Genomic DNA, 22,012 nt, shown 5'->3' with positions numbered 1-22,012 from the left:
AATTTTTGTCTTTTCAGTAGAGATGGGGTTTCACCATATTGGTTAGGCTGGTCTTGAACTCCTGACCTCATGATCTGTCCGCCTTGGCCTCCCAAAGTGCTGAGATTACAGGAGTGAGCCACTATGCCCGGTCGATTTCTGTATTTTCAAACTATCTTAGTTTCATAACTAGCTTCTTTCCTCCCTCTCTCCCTTCCTCCTCCTTCTTCTTTTTTTTTTTCTTTGGAAACAGAGTCTTGCTCTGTCACCCAGGCTGGAGTGCAGTGTTGCTGTCTTGGCTCACTGCAACCTCCGCCTCCTGGGATTTTCCTGTTTCAACCTCCCGAGTAGCTGGGATTACAGGTGCCTGCCACTATGCCTGGCTATTTTTTTTCTATTTTTAGTAGAGATGGGGTTTTGCCATGTTGTCCAGGCTGATTTTGAACTCCTGAACTCAGGCGATCCCTCCCCCTCAGCCTCCCAAAGTGCTGGGATTACAGGTGTGAGCCACCGTGCCCGGCCTCCTTTCTTTTATAGAATGCTATTCTTGTCTCATGGAGCAATTTTTCTCCTCTCTCTCTGATAATAATTTTAGTTTGTTTAGTCTCTTCTGCTTCCTTCATTGTTCATTTCTTCTGAGTTCCTTCGTACTGTTAGTTGGTTTTGTGGTCTCTGTCTTTCTGGTTGGAGGCTTTCCTCACATACCTGGTGTGTTCCTAGCTTTCTGTTCCTGTATGAGAATGAGGCACTAAGGAGCCAATTAGAATAGAATTTTGGGTAGGGAGTAAGAGATGCCAGATAAAATATAGGATGCCCAGTTAAATTTGAATTTCTGATAAATAATAATTTTAAAAAATAAGTATGTCCCAAATATTACTATGAACATATTAATAATAAGAAATTATTCATTGTTTATATGAAATCTGAATTTTTTTTTTCTTTTTTGAGACGGAGCCTTGCTTTGTCACCCAGGCTGGAGGGCAGTGGTGCCACTGGGCTCACTGCAAGCTTCGCCTCCCAGATTCAAGCAATTCTCCTGCCTCAGCTTCCCTAGTAGCTGGGATTACAGGTGCCCCACCACCATGTTCAGCTAAGTTTTTTGTATTTTTAGTAGAGACGGGGTTTCACTGTGTTAGCCAGGATGGTCTCCAGCTCCTCACCTCATAATATGCCTGCCTTGGCCTCCCAAAGTGCTAGGATTACAGGCGTGAGCCACCAAGCCTGTCTGAAATCTGAATTTATCTGGCCGTTGTACATAGGATCTTAGTCAACCTTTGACTTCCTTCAGGGTGACTGATGTGGACAGGAAACAAGAGGGTGGGATCCCTGGGGAGGGCTCTACCCTCAAGCCTGGAACTGCAGCCCTAAATGACATCAGGCATTCCTTTTTCTGCACCCAAATATTGCCTTTTGGCCTGCCATGCCCCCGTTTTGTGGCTATATAAACCCAACTCCAGGCTCCACAAGCAGGATAGTGGCAGAGTGACACAGCAGCAGAGGGACACGGCAGAGAAGAAAGGAGAGGAGGCATCTGGATGTTGAGAGGAGTTCAGCTGCAGTCAGAGAGGAGATAGGATGCAAAAAGACCGAACTCCCAGGAAACGGCAGGGCTAAAAGAGCACTGTAACACCACTAGACGCCGCCATGGGGCCAGAGCCCAAAAGTGCTCGTCCTGGCCTGCACCTGCTCGCCTGCGTGCTTCCCCTCCCGTAAGAGGTTCGAGCATTTTGCAGCCAAATAAATGAGCCACACCCTTGTTGCACGTCCCACAAGGGGTCAGGGAACTTTCCCATTTCAATATACAATTGATCCCAATTTTTCATAGGCTTATTAGTTTTTCCAGAGTAAAATTTCTCCATTTGCTCCTGGGGGTCATAAGCCTAGCTGCTAATGTGCCAAAAGCCAGTTGTAGGAGGGGAACAGTATAGAGATGGTCTTCAGCGCCACCGTCCATCTGCCTTTCTTCCAGCTGTGCCAGGTCTCCCTCTCCCAGGCAGAATCCTAGAGGAATGGGGCAGGAACCGCTGCCTGGGAAGGAGGGTTAAGAGGAGGAGAACCGGAAGGGATCGAAATTGGCTTTATACAAACTTTCAACCAATCCTCCTGGTGTCAGGCCTGCCCAGCACTCCCACCTTTGGAGGAACCAGCTGTCCCCAACGGCTGAATCTTTCTGGGATTCTCAGACTCATGGATCTGTTTTTCCTGTAGGTTTAGGTTTCAGCTTTCTCTTAATATTGTTTATTTCTCTCATTTGCTGTGTCTTTGTCTAATGCTCTGTTTGTCTTTGTGGGTTTAGGTAATTTTAAAATTTCTTTGCTGAATTTGCTTTATGAGAATAGAGATAAATGTGAGTGTACAATCTGCCATGTTTCACTGGACAATAATGATTTTTCCATTTATTTTATTGGTTTATATACTTGGAAGATAAATTGTCTATAATGTATTACATACTCAAATGTTCTGGGAAAAAGGGGTTTGGATAAACATGGATTTTTCTCTGCTTTTCTTCTCTCTTTCCTCTACACTTCCACCCCCACACCATGAAAGCCCAAAGGTGACCCTGACTGATAGGAGTTCTTTGACTTTCCATACTTGGTATTTTGGCACTCTTGGTTTCCCAGATAGCTGGACTATAAATCCTCCAGTGTGCCTATAAATCTTCAATCTTAACCAATGGTGAGTTTTAAACCTAACTATTTCTTGCAGGTCTGTGGCTTAGAGCAATGAATTTAGATAAGTTCAGGGTTTACTGCTGTTTGTTGCCTTACAATAAGAGCTGTTCGTTCATTGTAATTGGTTTACAAAAGCTCTTGAGTCACTAATAAATAAACACAGGGGTGGGTGGTCATTTCTTAAGTGTAAGGTAAGAAATCCTAAGGGTATATGAGGTCTAATACGCTGTCTTTGTCTAGTTCCTTGGATATACCCTCTGAGATGAGCCCAGGAATTTTCAGAGATAGTCTGATTACTTCCAAAAAATTATTTTCTGCCAACTCATATCATCGTAAACTAGTTGCCACACGTGGCAAATATTGTAGGCAATAAAATTCAGGCTGATCACCATAGTTAAGATATGGACATAAATAGCAAGAATGGGGTGGGAGGACCAGGTAGGGTGGCTCATAGCTGTAATCCTAGCACTTTTGAAGGCTGAGGAGGGAGGATTGTTTGAGCCCAGGAGTTTGAAATCAGCCTGGGTAACAGAGCAAGACCCCATTTTTACCAAAAAAAAAAACCAACCAAAAACAACAACAACAAAAAAGTTTGAAAATTAGCTGGTTGTGGCAGTGCATGCCTGTGGTTCCAGCTAATTGGTAGGCTAAGGTTGGGGGATCGCTTGAGCCCAGAATGTTGAGGCTACACTGAGCCATGTTCATGTCACTGCACTCCAGCCTGGGTGACAGAGTGTTAAATACAGTGAGTTCCAATTTTCTCTTCAAAGAATCAGCACGTCAGTATGTTCAGCTCTCTTGTTCTTTGTTCTCCATTTTAAAGTTTAACTTTCTAGTTCTGTTTGCCTGCTTGCCCCTAGTTTCAGTAAACAACCTTCTTGTCAGTTCTAATAAGTAGTTCACATCTGTTCCCTGGTTACCTGCACCTATTCCTCTCGCCGAAACTGCACATTCCCCTCCTAATCCACGTGTTTAGAGTCCTGACTAATTCTGGTAACCTGCTCTGTCCTGACTCATGCTGGTAACCTGCTTCATCCTGAGTCAACCCGGTCACCTGCTCTGACCTCAGTCACCTTTGGTTACCTGTTCCATAACTGTCTTTTCTGCCAAAACTGCTCACCCTGCCACTCTGGCTGATACCCCTGCTCTCTTTAAAACAGTCAATAGGAATTAGCTTAGACTGTGCAGTCCAACCCTAGCCAATAGGGTAATGACACAGTAGTAGGGGCGACCTGCATCAGGGATGAGAACTCCTTCCCCTCTTGTTTGGGTGTGCTCCTGCCATTGCTCCATCCGTGAGATGCACCCTTCTATAGAATTAAAAATTGCCTTGCTGAAAAAATTTATGTTCAAGTGCTATTTCTTTTATGGCACCAAAAATTTGCTTCTAACAATTGCAAGACCCTTTTTAAAATATAAAAATTAGGGCGGGAACACTAATAGCTCTCACTTGACTTGGCCCCATTTTACAGATGAAATAGGCTCAGAGAGCCTTGTGTCAAGTAAGTGGTGTCACCAGTATTTAAACTAATGTTTTTCAGACATTGCCTCTGAGAGAGGGATATTTTGAATTCAGAATCTAAAAGATTTGTATTCTGTGGCTAAGTGCAGTGGCCCACACTTGTAATCACAGCACTTTGGGAGGCCAAGGTGGGCAGATCACTTGAGGCCAGGAGTTCGAGACCAGCCTGGCCAATATGGAGAAACCCTGTCTCTACAAAAAATACAAAAACTAATTGGGCATGGTGGCACACACCTGTAATCTGGCTCAGGAAGCTGAGGTAGGACAATTGCTTGAACTGGGAAAGCCAGGCTGGTCTCAAACTCCTGACCTCAAGTCATCTGCCCACCTGCCTTCCAAAGTGTTGGGATTACAGGCATGAGCCACCACTCCCTGCCCACAGTTACTAAAAGCACTGTTTTTTTTTTTTTCTTCACAGCAGACAAGTTCATCTTCAAGAAAACTAAGACATCTCTTCCCCTGACAAAAAACTCTCCATGTTTGATGGGATGGGACTCAGACCAGGGCTCTTTTGTCACCTCTAGGTAGGGAAGTATTGGAGAGCAAGGTGAGTTCCTATGAAGAGTTTCATGTGAGGGAGAAAAAGATGGATATGTCAGTTACTCTCAGGTAGCCCGGAAGAGCCTGGCAAGGTTAGATTTTTATGTTCATTTTCATTATTTTGATGTCTTAACCTAGTAATAAATTGTCAGTTAATCACTTTTATGCAATAATAAAAGGTGCATAAAATGTTATTGCTGTTTCCTGCCCAGACCCCCTCCCCAGCATGAAGTGTTATTGAGATACATTTCATTCAGATAAGTTGGCAATTTTATCAGAGCACAGAGGACACCCTGACAATTATCCTATATGCTGCAGCAGACATTATAAAAAGCCTCTAGGTCCAAACTCCCCCTGGCTCCCTAGAGTATACTTTGCAAAAGGTGCAGCTTTTATGGAACTGGAGAGTTTGGTCACCTAGTTATTTGATTGTAGGAAAAGTCCATATTCTGCTCCAGGACTTGGAGACTACATTCAGTAAATGGGGGAGATAAGTGATTAACAAATGTGATATTCTTACCTGGTGGTAAAAATAAAAAATTTTTTTAAAAAATCCAAATGTGATACAATGGGCATCCAGTGCTAAATCAAAGCTGCATGGGTTTTAAAGTCAGGTTTCTGTAATAATCTTTCCAATTATAGTGAGATGAGAGTGTTCATGGAAAGCCACCATCCATAGGCATTGGAAAAATAGTCATTTCCAGTTTCTGCTATGTGACCCCAGTATGGCCTTGCTGATTTGTTTACTTTCTAATTCCTTGGTTTAAGTAGAAAGGAGGACCCTTTTTACAGTGTTACTGTGCAGAGTAGTAATTATCAACCTCGATTTTGTAAAAAGCAAGAATCTTTCCGAGGATGTTGCAGACTCTCCGGAGGTTTGAATCTATCCTAGTATGCCCCTCCCACTGAGCGCATGACATCAGGAGAACCAGTTGTGAAATTAAACAATGATAGGGTAATGCAACTTCAAAGAGGTTGAACATTTTTAATATAATAATGTTATAAAGCTACAGAGTGTAAGAATAAGTGACTTGAATTTATGATGAGTTATATGACAATCTCAGCACTTCACTTGGTGGCTGTTTCCAAAGAAGGTGGGGAGGGAGAAAGAAAAGACAGAGAGATGAGGGGTGGAGGGAGAGCTGCCTCAGTTGTGACAGTTCTACCAGACCATAAATTAAGCTAATTATTAGTATCAGTTGTTACTTATTTAACTCAGTAGTGCTGCACTGTAATTCTACAACTCAACTTGGCAAAGCATGTTGTAATGGAGCTAGCTATATGAAAGATTCTATATAAAATTAAATTTACTATTCTTGTTATTATGGTTTAGGAGTCACCCTACCAAGTGGGTATGATGATGAAGGTGAGCTGCTAAGAAAGAGGTTGAGAGACAGCTGATGTTTGTCTCAAGCCAGTCTTTAACCCTAGGCACCAGGAGCAGAGGTCCAGTGGGTAAAGTTTAGGTACGATGGAATCTATAATAAAGCCAAATGTGTGGCTTCTATTGCTGATCTTGTCATTATTTTGGATTATTGGAGTGGAGATGAAATGAAAATGTTTGCTTTGTGTCTAACTGGTCAGGAGGCAAGTAAGAGGGAAGAACAAGACTCTAGGAGAGAAACAGAGGCTCCCCTAAAAAAACACATAATGTACATGTCAGGTGATGTCACCTATAAAGTCTTCCAGTCATAATAATTTCACCTGAAAGCTATTTATTTTGGAACCAGAAAGCTGTGTCTGTTTCACTTGAGAGTTTCACACATGAATACTCCCTCAGTTTGCCAATGTTAGGATACTTTCAGGACTATAGGTGAAATAAGTCTACTACAACATTAGCAAAACATCTGTTTGTCTGCATAGTGATCCTTACAGTATCAAAATTTTTCTTTGATTATTCCATGTAAAGAATTATAAAAAATATAGTAATTATTCTAAAAAAATTTCACAAGAAGAATTTTAAACAAATAAAAATAACATATGGAAACACAGCAACATCATGTAAGCAAGGTTCAAACATTCAATAAATATCTAGTGAGTGGCCAGGTGTGGTGGCTCATGCCTGTAATCCCAGCACTTTGCGGGGCTGAGGCAGGCAGATCACTTGAGGTCAGGAGTTTGAGACCAGCCTGGCCAAGGTGGTAAAACCCCATCTCTACTAAAAATACAAAAACATTAGCTGGTGTGGTGGTGCATGCTGTGGTTCCAGCTACTTGGGAGGCTGAGGCAGGAGAATCACTTGAACCCTGGAGGTGGAGGTTGCAATGAGCTGAGATGGTGCCATTGCACTCCAGCCTGGGCAACAGAGGGAGAAACTGTCTCAAAAAAAAAAAAAAAAAGAAGAAGAAGAAGAAGAAGAAGAAGAAGAGAGGACATAGCACAATGCAAAGACAGAGTGAAGACAGAGCAGAGGCTAACTGGGGCCACAGCCAGCAGACCAGCTCAGCTGGAGCAGGTTGACTTAGAGGAAAGTTAGAGGGGATCAGACCAGGAGGGTTTTTAGTGCTAGTCTATGGACTTGAATAGTGAAGATACCAGGGAGTCATTGGAGGTCTCTGTGACATGGGCCAGGTGGAATTTTGGAGGTGTTCATGCAAGCCAGACCCCTGTTTGGATTCTAGTACTCTTTCAGAAAGGGGAGTTCAGCTCACAAAACCCAGGCACCTGGTCTGGATAGCAGTGCCTGGAAGTTTCACAGATGCACTTAGAATCCCTGGGATGACAGGGTCTGTGTATCTGCCTCCGCTTCCTCACTGACCTTGCCTACATCCCCTCTGCCACCAGACCCCGGCCTCAAAAGACAAAAAATCTATTGAGTACTAATTACCGTATGTGCTTGGAGCTGAAATTGTAGTGGGTGAGTGATGCAAACCAGGATCCAGTCTCCACAGCCCTTAAAAGCCGCATGCTGTTCTGGGTTCAAGAAAAGGGGGCCTGATTATTTTGAGTCTGGTTTTTGTAAGTAAGTGTCTTAGTCTGTATTGCTATAACAAAATACTATGGACTGAGTAATATGTAAAAATTGAAATTTATTCTTCATAGTTGTAGAGGCTGGGAAGTCCAAGATCAAGGTCCTGGCATTTGATATGTGGTGAGGGCCATCTTGCTGGGCATCCTCACATGGCAGGAGACGCGAACACTGGGTCCTCACGTGGAAGAAAGCAAAAGGGCAAAAAAGGGCTTGAGCTAGTTCCCTAGTCCTTTTATTTTTATTATTTTATTTTATTTTTTAATAAAAAACTTTCTGGTGTATTGGCCAGGAATCAAACCCGAGTCAACTGCTTGGAAGGCAGCTATGCTCACCACTATACCATCAATACCCCTAGTCCTTTTATAAGACACGAATCCATGCAGGAGGGCTCTGGCTTCATGACTGAATCACTTCCCTAAAGGCCCCACCTCTTAATACCAGTACAATAGAGATTAAGTTTTAACAGGAATTTTGGAGGAGACACATTGTATTAGTCCGTTTTCAGACCGATAAAGACATACCTGAGACTGGGAAGAAAAAGAGGTTTAATTGGACTTACAGTTCCACATGGCTGGGGAGGCCTCCGAATCATGGCAGGAGGTGAGAGGCACTTTTTACATTGCAGTGGCAAGGGAAAAATGTGGAAGGAGCAAAAGCAGAAACCTATCAGATCTCATGACACTTATTCACTATCATGAGAATAGCATGGGAAAGATCAGACCCCATCATTCAATTACCTCCCCCTGGGTCCCTCCCACAACACATGGGAATTCTGGGAGATACAGTTGAAGCTGTGATTTGGGTGGGGACACAGCCAAACCATATCACACATTAAAACCGCAGTAGAAGGCTAGACAAAAATAATAAATGAATAGGGATAGAATAATGTAGTCTGTTAGAGCCATGGCTCAGAAGCCTGTGGCAAGGAGTCCAACAGCAGCTTTGGAAACAATTTCTAGTGGTTCAGTATTCAAGCTGTGGAGAGCCAAGTAGGGATGGCACTCTGATTTTATCCCAACCTCTCCCAGCATTCTGCAACTTCGTCTCCAACTTTACTCCCACTTGAAAGGTCATCCCTCTTGGGTCTCCCAAGGCTCATTCAGGCAGGCTGGTTGTGTTTCTTGTGTTTTCTTGCAGCTATTCCCAATCCCAATTTGGTTCACTTGGATGTCAATGAAGGAAACCCTTGTTAGCTACTTCTGAATGTTTTGATCCTAATTTTGGAAAGTGTTTCCCAGGGAAAAGGACAGCCAATGTCACAAGTTTCCCATTTAGAGGTTTCCATTTACTGTCTTGAAAATTAGAAGCCTTCTAGCTTGCTGGTCTGCTTGCCTGGACCACATGGCATAGACAATAATGGGAGGGTCTGGCAAGGCAGGATGGCTCAACCTCAGCTGCCATCCACTGAGCCTCCACAATTGCCCAGCCTTTGTAGAAAGAGGTGGCACAGTCCTAGCACTTCATAGATTTGGAATCTAAAGTTACATTTTTTACCTTTAAAAGAAGACTTAAAATATGCAGGTTAAATCTACTTCCTAAATATTTATTGATTGCCATTAACTTGGACCATTAAACACTATCTTTTTGAAGCCCCATCTCCCTTTGCTCTCACTAATGGAGTGTTCTCAATAATGGGCTTTTTTTCTTTTTTAAATGGTCTTCCACAGCTCTTTCCTTTAAATTAAACTAAAGGAATATTTTCATAACTGAAATCTTTTTCTATTCAGCTAGAAATGAGCATTTAACTTAAAACAAATTGCAGGCCAAGCTTTAAAGGGCCATTAATTAGTAATGGTACCAGAGGAGCAAGGTGACTAGATGGGTGAAATTGGGCAAAGTGGGCCTAATTTTTGCTTCTTATCCCATCTGACAACATTTGTCCTTGAAAAGCACATTCAATTACTGAATGAGGTAATGTGGTAGAATTTCCATATGGTGTCTGGCACATGGAAAACACCAGTAACTATTCCTAGCCTCTTGCCCCTTTGCCTTCTACTTTCTTTGCTCTCATACTGAAAATAATGGCTTGAGCTCACTCAATTTTCCTCAACTTAAAGCTTATCTTTTTGATATTCCTTTCCCAGGATAACTACTCCCACTGGTAATTTTGATGCCACCCACTCCAGGCTACTCCTGGGCCGTGTTCTTCCAAGAACCTTTTCTCTACTGTGTATCTTTACTCTCTCTTAACTCCTTACCCACAGTCAATTCTTATGCTCTAGCTTAAATTCCAGTAACACTTTCTCTCCATCTTTTTAATTTGGAAGTTACTGGCTGTTTTCTCCTACCTATTGCACCAAACTTCTTGAAAGAGTAGTCTACACTCTCTCTGTCCAGGCCCTCATCTAAAATCTACTCCTTACCTATTGCAACTTGGCTTCTGCAACTACTAAAACCATGTTCCCAGAGATCAGTAATGACCTTCTATTTACCAAATGGGAATAGGCCTCTTCCCATTGTTCTTTCACCTCTCTGCGGCATATAATGTGCTGGTCTACTTCTCTGATGAAATTCTCCTTGCTGCCTTTATCTGCTGTTTTTTAGCATTTGTGTTCTTTATCACACCTCTGTCAGTACCTTAAACGTTTGTGTTCTCAAATGTCTACCCTTAGCTCTTTCTGTTTTGCTCTGGATTAGTGCTTCTCGATCTGGATGCATCTAAGAATTATCTAGGGAGCTCTTTGAAAACCCAGATAAATCCTATTAAATCTGAGTAAATACATACTAATTTTCTTTTCTTTTTTTCTTTTTCTTTTTCTTTTCTTTTTTTTTTTTTTTGAGATGGAGTCTCACTCTGTCACCCATGCTGGAGTGCAGTGGCATGATCTCGGCTTACTGCAACCTTTGCCTCCTGGGTTCAAGTGATTCTTGTGCCTCAGCCTCTGAGTAGCTGGGACTATAGGCACGTGCCACCAGGCCTGGCTAATTTTTAAAAACATTTTTAATAGAGATGGCGTTTCACCATGTTGGCCGAGCTGGTCTCAAACTCCTGACCTCAAGTGATCCATCTGCCTGGACCTCCTAAAGTGCTGAGATGACAGGCATGAGTCACTACACCTGGCCAATTACATCTGATTTCTAGCTTCACCAATTTCTAGCTTCAGCAGTTAAACAGAAATCCTGTTTAATTGATCTGAGTGTTACATCTCTTTTTTGTAACACTCCTCAAGTGATTCTCCGGTGCAGCTAGGAATGAGAACCACAGCTTCAGAATAGCTGCTTTTATCCTTAGTTCTTGCCTCATTCCTGGTACATAGACTCCATTGTCTAGCTCTTTGCTGAGCATCTCAGTCTAAATGGTCCGTAGTACTACTTTCTATGTGCTCTAGATCAAATTCATTATGCCCCAATTCTAAAAACTTCTGTGTTATAGGGCCACCATTTTCGCATGCTGCCAAGCTGGAGACCTGGAGCTCATCTTTAAAAATCCCTTCTGCTTTGCCCCTTCTCTTACTTAGTTGCCATATCCTGTAGATTTTATTGCAGACCTGTTTGAAATCCATTCTCCCTACCACCAACCAATGCCCCATTTTAGCACCTTATTGCAATCACTTCTTCCCTGGCCTCCCTGCCTTCAGGCTCTTTCCTCTTCTCTCCATCCTACACATGCTAGTAGAGAGAGCTTTCTGGAACACAGTGCTGTTGATACCTACTCAATAACCACCACTGGACTTCTTTTACCCAAGAATAAAATACAAATTCCATAGTAAGGCCCACATTATATGGCCCCAGTTCTCCAAAACCATTCCTAGATTCCCATCTCCATGATGTTACCTAAACTGCAGTTGTGTTTCCCCAGTCATGAGTTCCTTCTTGCCTTTGCTTATACTATTATCTTTGATTAGGACTGGTTTCGACTCAGATGGTTCAAATGAAGGGATTATTTACAGAGATATAGTCAGAGTAAAGGGAAACCGCAAGAGTGGCTGAGGTAAACAAAGACTAGCAAAGTGGAAACCTCTTATCTTCCCTAGGCCCAAAGGTCTCATGGGATGAAACACTGTCATCGTAGCTTATTGCAAGTTGGAGCCATGGCAAAGAGCCATCAGTAGTAAATGCAGGCAGGGAGGGTGGCAGCCACTACCAGAATCACAGTGTGGGAGCAGAGTGGGCACAGTGAAGAAATATCCTAACTTCTCTGTCTTCCTGCCCTCTAATCTCCAGCTAGTGTATTTCTCCAAACTCAACCAGAGGTCAATGAATCACCAAGGATAGTCAGGTAAGGCAGGTTACTAGTTAGGAAGCAGGGCAGTGAGAGGCAGGGAATAGATGACGATGCAAAGGAGGAGAAATTAAATGGAGAATAACCAGAAAATCCTCTCCTTAAAATTAAATTTATTAATTTTGAGATAGGGTCTTGCTCTGTCACCCAGGGTGGAGTGCAGTGGCGCAATCATAGCTCACAACAGCCTCCATTTCCTGGGCTCAGGTGATCCTCCTGCTTCAGCCTCCACCATGCCTGATAAAAATTCTCTTATATATAGTAAAATTATTTTTCTCTTACAGGACACAATTCAATTATCACCTTTTATATAAAGTCTTCCACCATTTTTGTTACTCCAAGATCTAGTTATTTCACTTTTCTATGTTCCTTTAGCTGTTGTAATGCCTTCATTATTGAAGCTATCAGTCTGATATATGATACAATTGTTTATGAGATCTGCATCCATCTCTTCCATAATATTTGTGATTTTTGGATAAAAGGGATAGTGCTTCATTTGGTGCATTTTTTTTTTTTTTTTTTTTTTTTTTTGAGACAGAGTTTCACTCTTGCCTCAGGCTGGAGTGCAGTCGTGTAATCTTGGCTCACCACAACCTCCGCCTCCCAGGTTCAAGTGATTCATTTGCCTCTGCCTCCCGAGTAGCTGGGATTACAGGCATGCAGCATCACGCCTGGCTAATTTTGTATTTTTAGTAGAGAGAGGGTTTCTCCATGTTAGCCAGGCTGGTCTCGAACTCTCGACTTCGGGTGATCCTTCTGCCTCAGCCTCCCAAAGTGCTGGTATTACAGGCGTGAGCCACTGCACTCAGTTGGTGCAGTGTCTTGCAGGTAACAGGCACTCAATAACTGTTGGTTGAATTTAAATGCATTTTTATGTTATCACCTTCTCAGCCTCTGTCAGAAAGATTGTATATACTTGTAAATCATTGTCCTCAAATTTTAAAGTATTTCTACTTTTCATATGAGTTTCTTTCTTGGTTCTACTTCTGCTTCTTGCTGGACTTTTCCCTTCTCTTTACCTACATTTCTTAGGTTAGATTTTTTTTTTTTTTTTGAGATGGAGTCTTGCTCTGTCGCCCAAGCTGGAGTGCAATGGCGTAGTCTTAGCACAATACAACCTCTACCTCCTGGGTTCAAGCAATTCTCTTGCCTCAGCCTCCCAAATACCTGGGATTACAGGTACCTGCCACCATGCCTGGCTAATTTTTGTATTTTTAGTAGAGACAGGGTTTAACATGTTGGCCAGGCTGGTCTTGAACTCCTGACCTCATGATCCACCCATCTTGGCCTCCCAAAGTGCTGGGATTACAGGCGTGAGCCACTGCACCCAGACTTAGATTCTTAACTGTAGCTCATCAACAGTTTGCTGGGAATAAGCCCTCACTGATCCTGGCAAGGATCTAAAAATCACTAGCTTTTTCCATATTCAAAGTGTTGCATATAAAAATACTTTTCTTTAATTTTTCCATGCACTAAGCTTAAAAATGAAGTCACGGAACCCAATTTTTATTCTCTCTTGGACTCTCAATTCTTCTGACTAGAAGTTATGCTTGGCTTAACATGTTTTGCATATAGAAAAGGCTGTGTGATGCTCTTATTCTTTATAAATACCAACACCAAAGGCAGACAACATATTTTTACTATGCAAACACTATTGTACATTAATGGCTTTGCTTCACATTTGTATTTGGCTTTTAGATTTTTTATATGAAAATGGCTGTTTTGAGGCTCAATGAAAATATTATTTTTACATTTGTGGTATTGAAAATGATAAAATAAGGACAGAAGTTATAATTGTCATAGCATTTCTGAGTTTTCATCTCAACTATGGTATTTTTCTTTGTCGTTTTTGTGAAGACAGTGTCTTGCTATGTTGCCCAGGCTTGTCTCGAACTCCTGGACTGAAGTGATCTGCCCGCCTCAGTCTCCCTAAGTGCTGGGATTACAGGTGTGAGCCACGGCACCTAGCCTATTAAATTTTTCATTTTAAGAAGCTGAGGACCGGGCACAATGGCTCACACCTGTAATCTCAGCGTTTTCAGAGGCCAACTGTACGAAAAATACAAAAATTAGCTGGATGTGATAGCGTGTGGCTGTAATCCCAGCTACTTGGGAGGCTGAAGTGGGAGAACTGCTTGAGCCTGCAAGACAGAAGTTACAGTGAGGAGAGATTGTGCCATTTTACTTCAGCCTGGGCAACAAGAGCAATATTCCATCGCAAAAAAAAAAAAGAAGAAAAAAAGTTCAGTGGTGCATCCCTGTAGTCCCAGCTACTCTGGAAGCTGAGGCAGGAGAATTGCTTGAACCCAGGAAGCAGAGGTTGCAGTGAGCTGAAATTGTGCCATTGCACTCCAGCTTGGGTGGATGGTTTGAGCACAGGCATTTGAGACTAGCCTGGGAAACACGGTGAAACTCTTGTTTCTACAAAAAAATTATCTGGGCATGGTGGTGTGCGCCTATAGTTTTAGCTACTCGGGAGGCTGAGGTGGAAGGATCCCCTGAGCCTAGGGAGGCAGAGGCTGCAGTTAGCTGTGATCATGCCACTGCCCTCCAGCTGGGCCATCAGAGTGAGACCTTGTCTCAAAAAAAAAAAAAGAGAAGTTCAACTTGTGTCTTTGTTTTTCAATATCTTTTCTTAACAAGCTCATGTCTTCCTCTACTTTCTAGAACATATGGAACGTAGTTATAATTGCTGTTTTAATGTCTTTGTCTACTAATTTTATTACTTGTGTCATATCTGGATATGTTTCTATTGATTAATTTAGGTTTTCCTCATTATGGGTTATATTTTTCTGATTCTTTGTATGCCTGTTAATTTTTTCTTGTATTCCATTATTGTGAATTTCACATTGTTGGATGCTGAATTTTTATTTGTTTTTGTCTTCCTTTAAATATTTTTGTGTTAAATATTTAAATATCCTTTAAGTATTTTGACACTTAAATTTAAGTGACTTGGAAACAGTTTGAGCCTTCTGAAGCTTGCATGTAAACTTTGATAGGCAAGTGCAGAGCAACTTTTAATCTAAGGCTAATTCGGCCTCCCCTTTCTGAATCAATGTGAGGCCCCACATATCACCACATTCAAGGAGTGTGAGCTATTTCCATTCCTGTGTGATTGCCAGTCACCACTCCATTCAGGTGTCTTTCCCTGGTCAAAGGTAGTTTCCTTACACATGTGAGCTGACAGGTACTCAGCTGAAGACTCAAGAGGAAGCCCCCGGAGAGCTCCAGAACTAGCTGCCTTTGTGCAGCTCTTTCCTATCCAGTAATCTACTCTATGAGTTCAAAATGTAACAGGCACAGTTATCAACAGTTGTTGAGTGCCTGTTACTTGTAAATTCAGGACTCAGCCTCTCCAAATTCTCAGCTTCATCTCTTCTTTCAAAGATCATCATCCCATGTTACATGTTGCCCAACATCTGAAAACTGGTTGTATATGTTATCTCGTTTTCAGCTGCTTAAGGTACAGAGTAAATCAGGCCCATGTTATTCCAGCATGACCACAAAAGAAGTTGTAGTTTTAGTTTTTAAATAGGGGCTGGGAAGCTATGTTTAACCAATTTTGTGTCAGAAAAAGAAGCTGGAGTATGATCATGGCCCAGTTATTTATCTTCTTAGTCTTGCTATCTTTATTTATAAAATGAAGAGGTAAGTCTATATGATTATAAAGTTCTTCTCTGCCTCTTAAATTCTGTGATTTTGTAAGTAAGCACAGGGGTATCTTTATAGAGAAATTGCTATACCTTCCCAAAGTGATAGATTAAAGTTTCAGCAGTATGGAACTCCCATTTTGCCATAGTCAAGCAAATTTAGAGAGAAGATGTGTGTTTTAATAGATAAAGAAGGAGTCTTTAGTTAAAAACTTGAAATGGACAATACCAAACCCTCAGTAGACACATGAAAAATGACCAAACAATCTGAAGATGAGGAAATGTGTAGGAATATTCTTTGTTTCATTACTGGGCCTAGGCAAACTGTATCAGACATAGTAAGTGTTCAGTACGTATCTGTTGACTGTCTCAGTGGTACATGGATTCATTTTCCTAATAAAGAAAACTAATTGAAAAAGCTTCTACTATAACAAAAGTAAAAAGCCATCAATATCAGATTTGCTGGTGGTACATCCACATAGTGGAATATTGTGCAGCAGTCAAACATACTGCAGCTGAGCAGTATGCACTAATATGGAATAGTTTCAAATAAAAGTTGTTAAATTTTGTTAAATAAACAAAACAAGATCACTACATTGTATATATATAAATGAATATGTTAAAAATATATAAATGTATATATGCACATATAAATGAATACACACACACATATATATTTGAGACAGGGGCTTGTTCTATCACCTAGGCTGAAGTGTAGTGGCAGGATTCTACCTCACTGTTGCCTTGGGCTCAAGTGATCCTCCTGCCTTGGTCTCCCAAAGTGCTGGGATTCCAGGTGCAAGCCACTGTGCCTGGTATACTATATATATATATATATATATATATATATATATATGCATACACACACACACACACACATATATATATATATATATATTTTATTTTTTAAAATTTTCTTTTTGAGACAATGTCTCATTCTATCACCCAGGCTGGTGTGAAGTGGTGTGATCATGGCTCACTGTAGTCTAAACCTCCATGGCTCACACGATCCCCCCACCTCAGCTTCCCAAGTAGCTGGGATCATAAGTGTGTACCACCACACCCAGCTAATTTTATTTATTTTTTATTTTTTTTGAGACAGAGTCTCACTGTTGCCCATGCTAGATTGCCTCAGCCTCCTGAGTAGCTGGGATTACAGACATATGCCAACATGCCCCGCTAATTTTTTTGTATTTTTAGTAGAGATGGGGTTTCACCTTATTGGCCAGGCTGCTCTTGAACTCCTAATCGCAAGTGATCCACCCACTTTGGCCTCCTATATTGCTAGGATTACAGGCGTGAACCACTGTGCCTGGCCCCGGATAATTTTTGTATTTTTAGTAGAGATGGGGTTTCACCATGTTGCCTAGACTGGTCTCAAACACCTCAAGTGATCCACCCGTCTTAGCCTTCCAAAGTGCTGGGATTACAGGTGTGAGCCGCCATGCTACTATAAGTACTTTTGTTCTCTTTAATTTATGTAATAATAATTTGGTAATAAAAAAGATTTAAAAAGGAAAAAGTGATGTGCATAATAGTATATACATACTATATATATAAATATGTTTAAAAATAACATATAAGTACATGCTTTTAATTAAGAAAATACATCTAGAAGGATATACAAATTGGTATATCCTTCTAGCCTCTGGGGAGGAGGACTGGGGGGTTAGTGTAAAAGAGAGAATCACCTTTCCTTTTAAACCTTTTTATATAACTTTTGAATTTTTTATCATGTGCATGTTGTCTAGTTTTCAAAAAAATGCATCTACTGGATATATATAAATAGACTTTTTTCAATGAAGTAATTAAAGTTTTCTAAAAGGGTTATAGTCCTACTTATCCATTTGAGAAAATGTCCACATCTCTAGACTAGACGATGTATTTAAAGGAGCCAAACCACATCCACTTTTACTTACTACTATTACTCCAGGAAAGTACAGGGCACTGCCAAGTCTATGATTAATTTCCTATTCTTTATGAAAAGAATCACCATACTGGTGATACCTACTGGCATCTGGAGCATGGATGTTATGAGGGAAAGAACAAGACCATTTGTTTTTTGTGGTAACTATGCACATTTTATACTATTTAATTAATCTCTATAATCTAACCCACCATATTTCTGGCTTCCAGATGGGCTACCAGGAAAGCATTAAGTGTGAGAGCTGGACAGTCTCTGATTTACAAGACATTAACTTTTGGCCAGTGTACTACTATCATATTCTACAGATGATGTACGTGTTTGAAAGAGAATAAAATTACACCCACTGAGTGGAGTTGCTAACTTTGTTTTTTTAATTTTTAATTTTTTGAGATGGAATTTCATTCTTTTTGCCCAGGCTGGAGTGCAATGATCATGGGTCACTGCAGCCTCTGTCTCCTGGGTTCAAGCGATTCTCCTGCCTCTGCCTTCCAAATAGCTGGGGATTACAGGCATGTACCATCATGCCTGGCTAGTTTTTTTTTTTGTTTGTTTTTTTTTTTTTTTTTTTTTTGAGTTGGAGTCTGGCTCTGTCACTCAGGCTGGAGGGCAATGGCCTCAGCCTCAAGAGTAGCTGGGACTGCAGGCAAGTGCCACCATGCCTGGCTAATTTTTGTGTTTTTAGTAGAGACGAGATTTCACCATATTGGCCAGGCTGGTCTCAAACTCCTGACCTCATGATCCGCCCTCCTCAGCCTCCCAAAATGGTGGGATTACAGGCGTGAGCCCCTGCACCTGGCTAATTTTGTATTTTTAGTAGAGACAGGGTTTCACCATGTGTGGTCAGCTGGTCTCAAACTCCTACCTCAAGTGATTCACCAGCGTCAGCCTCCCAAAGTGCTGGTATTATAGGTGTGAGACACTGTGCCTGGCCAGCAATTTTTTTTTTTTTTTTTTTTTTTTTTGAGATGGAGGTTTGCTCTTGTTGCCCAGGCTGGAGTGCAATGGTGCAATCTTGTCTCACTGCAACCTCTGCCTCCTGGATTCAAGTGATTTTCCTGCCTCAGCCTCCTGAGTAGCTGGAACTACAGGCATAAGCAACCACGTCTGGCTAATTTTGTATTTTTAATAGAGATGGGGATTGTCCATTTTGGTCAACTGGTATCGAACTCCCAACTTCAGGTGATCTGCCTGCCTCGACCTTCCCAAGTGCTGGGATTATAGGAGTGAGCCACTGCACCCAGCTAACTTTTTTTGTTCAAGGGACAAAAAAGTTTTGTTCTCTGGCAAGCTAACTTAAAAGAAGGACTTCTAGACATAACCTGTGTTCCTTTGAGTGTCTGATACCCCTCAGGTGAAACCCAGCTAAGTATTCCCTAGAAGATATGGGGAAATATTCGGAAACATATGTGCAAGGCCAAAGTTATAAAATCCATGGCTCATTATGCAAGTCTGAAAAAGTGCTAAGCCCAAGGTATTTTCTTCTGATTCTTATCTGCTTTAAAATTTCTGGTGCTGTTGCTGGTTTTGACTTCCTCAAATGCAATGCAGCAGGGAGGTGGTCAGTTCATGAAAAATGCTTTCAAGATCCAGCCAGCCAATGAAAGAATATGAAGAATTAGATTCCAAACTTCACAGAGTTTATTTTGTCACATGAGAGGGTAATTATTGTGTATAAATCACTATAATACATGAATAATAATAGGAGGGAAAAATGTTTTCCCTCCATTGCTGTTGAGGGAGAAACGTGTTATTTAAAATGGTAGTGTTTTTGGTGGATTATGCATTGGCTGGAAGCATCCTGCTTCTTCCCCTAATCTGAGCAATAGATTAAGAAATTAACAAAAAGGGGTCTATTGTTATGGTTGCCAGATTTAGCAAATAAAAATACAGGACAGCAGTTATATCTGAGTTTTAGAAAACAACAAATGATTTTTTAGCATAAATATGTTCCAGGCTATATACTTGGGGCATACTAAAAATGATTCGCTGTTTATTTGAAAGGCAAATTTAATGAGCATCTGCATTTTATCTGGCAATGTTAGCAGCTACAGAGTAGGAGTGGATGTATTGTAGGCTGTCTTTCCTTGCCTTTTGGTTTCTTTGTGATAAGATGAGTGCTACTGACACCCTCCACACAAGTAGGATGCAACTAGGGGTGAGAACACAGCTGAGTTCTTGCTATGCTGCAGAGCCAGGGTGGAAGAACAGGTGTAGAGTGAACTAACTTAGAAACAATTGCAAGATATACCTCCATTTTGCCCCCAGATATTCAAGATGGAGGTTCCTGTATAATATATAAGATGGAAATTTAGCCCTTTACTTTCAATACTGAAGGGAATGGTGGCCCAAGAAAGTGGAAGGACCCAAAGAGATTCTGTGCTGTGGAAATTGTGGAGTAAGTGATGGTGGAGATTCCATAAACCAAGAGGATGTGAGATGTGGTGCACTTGCTATGTGGAGTCAGGCTGAGGGAGCTCTTTGCCTCATGCCAGCTAGATTCCAGAGTTGGAGAACATGGGTATGAGAAGAAAAGATAGTGACTGGGCCGATAGGTGGATTTTCTCAGTGAATTGCAGAGGATCTTGGAGACCATGTTAAGGATTTGAGTGTTAATTCACGAAGCCATGAGGCCTTTCTGAGGGTTTCTGAGTAGGAAATGGCATTAGCAGAGCTTTGCTTTAGAATCTGGCAGCTCTTTATAGAGGGATGATAAAGGGGAAATAGAGTGAAGACAGAGTTATCTGTGGGAAGGAACTAGTCAGGGCTACTGCTAGTTTGTATGGTATCTGTATTAGTCTATTCTCACACTGCTGATAAAGACATACCTGGCTAGGCACAGTGGCTCATGCCTGTAATCTCAGCACTTTGGGAAGCTGAGGCAAGTAGATCATGAGGTCAGGAGTTCAAGACCAGCCTGGCCAATATGGTGAAACCCTGTCTCTACCAAAAATACAAAAAAAAACCTAGCTGGGCATGGTGGCACATGCCTGTAGTCCCAGCTACTTGGGAGGCTGAGGCAGGAGAATCGCTTGAACCCAGGAGGCAGAGCTGGGGTGAGCTGAGATTGTGCCACTGTACTCCAGCCTGGGCAACAGAGGAAGACTCCGTCTCAAAAAAAAAAAAAAACAACATACCCTGTGACTGGATAATTTAATTTATAAAGAAAGAGAGGTTTAATGGAATCACAGTTCCATGTGGCTGGGGAGGCCTTACAATCATAGCAGAAGGCAAAAAGCATGTCTTACATGGCAGCAGGAAAGACAGAATGAGAGCCAAGTGAAAGCAGTTTCCCCTTATAAAATCATCAGATCTCGTAAGACTTAGTCATTACCATGCAAACATATTGGGGAAACCACCCCAATGATTCAATTATCTCCCATTGGGTTTCTCTCACAACACATGGGAATTATGGGAACTAAAATTCAAGATGCGATTTGGATGGGGCCACAGCCAAACCATATCATTCTGCCTCTGGCTCCTCTCAAATCTCATGTCCTCCCATTTCAAAACCAATCATGCCTTCCCAACAGTCCCCCAAAGTCTTAACTCATTTCAGCATTAACTCAAAAGTTTACAGTTTGAAGTCTCATCTGAGACAAGGCAAGTCCCTTCCACCTATAAGCCTATAAAATCAAAAGCAACGTAGTTACTTCCTAGATACAATAAGGTACAGGCATTGGATAACTACATGGGAGAAAGTGATCAAAATGAAGGGGCTAATGGTCCCATGCAAATCCAAAATCCAGTGGGGCAGTCAAATCTTTTTTTTTTTTTTAATGGCAAGATAGTAAAAGCATTTTTTTTTTTTAAGATCGATTCTTGCTCTGTTGCCCAGGCTGGAGTGCAGTGGCATGATCTTGGCTCACCAAAAACTCCGCCTCCTGGGTTCAAGCAATTCTCCTGCCTCAGCCTCCCAAGTAGCTGGGACTACAGGTGTGTGCCACCATGCCCAGCTAATTTTTGTATTTATAGTTGCAACAGGGTTTCACTATGTTGTCCAGGCAGTTCTTGAACTCCTGATCTCATGATCCGCCTACGTTGGCCTCCCAAAGTGCCGGAATTACAGGTGTGAGCCACTGTGCCCAGCCACAGCTAAATCTTAATACTCCATAATGATCTCCTTTGATTCCATATCCCCAATCTAGGTCACACTGATGCAAGAGGTAGGTTCCCACGGTCTTGGGCAGCTCTGCCTCTATAGCTTTGCAAGGTAAAACCTTGTTCCTGGCTGCTTTTGCAGGCTGGCATTGAGTGTCTATAGCTTTTCCAGGTGCACATTACAAGCTGTTGGTGGATCTACCTTTCTGGGGTCTGGAGGACAGTGGCCCTCTTGTCACAGCTCACAAGGCAGTGCCCCAGTGGGGACTCTGTGTGGGGGATTCAACCCCACATTTCCCTTCTGCACTGCCCTAGCAGAGGTTCTCCATGTGGATTCCTCCCCTGCAGCAAACTTCTGCCTGGACATCCAGGCATTTTTGTGTATCCTCTAAAACAGGCATCCCCAAACTTTTTACACAGGGGGCCAGTTC

At 41.8% G+C, this 22,012-nt stretch overlaps 1 protein-coding gene across 1 annotated transcript in view; it reads left to right on the top strand.

Annotated features, from left to right (window-relative positions):
- Positions 1–22,012, top strand: part of FUT8 (fucosyltransferase 8) — a 438,850-nt gene that overhangs the window by 84,480 nt on the left and 332,358 nt on the right. Inside the window, exon 3 of the mRNA XM_010335165.2 lies at positions 4,592–4,720. The gene's annotated coding sequence lies outside the window, so the exon portion shown is untranslated. The remainder of the gene's footprint in view (positions 1–4,591; positions 4,721–22,012) is intronic.

Source organism: Saimiri boliviensis, chromosome 2, assembly GCF_048565385.1.
Source record: "Saimiri boliviensis isolate mSaiBol1 chromosome 2, mSaiBol1.pri, whole genome shotgun sequence".
NCBI classification, from domain to species: Eukaryota; Metazoa; Chordata; class Mammalia; order Primates; family Cebidae; genus Saimiri; species Saimiri boliviensis.
Note: the sequence above shows the minus strand (reverse complement) of the source record. Positions and strands in the feature narration are given on the sequence as shown.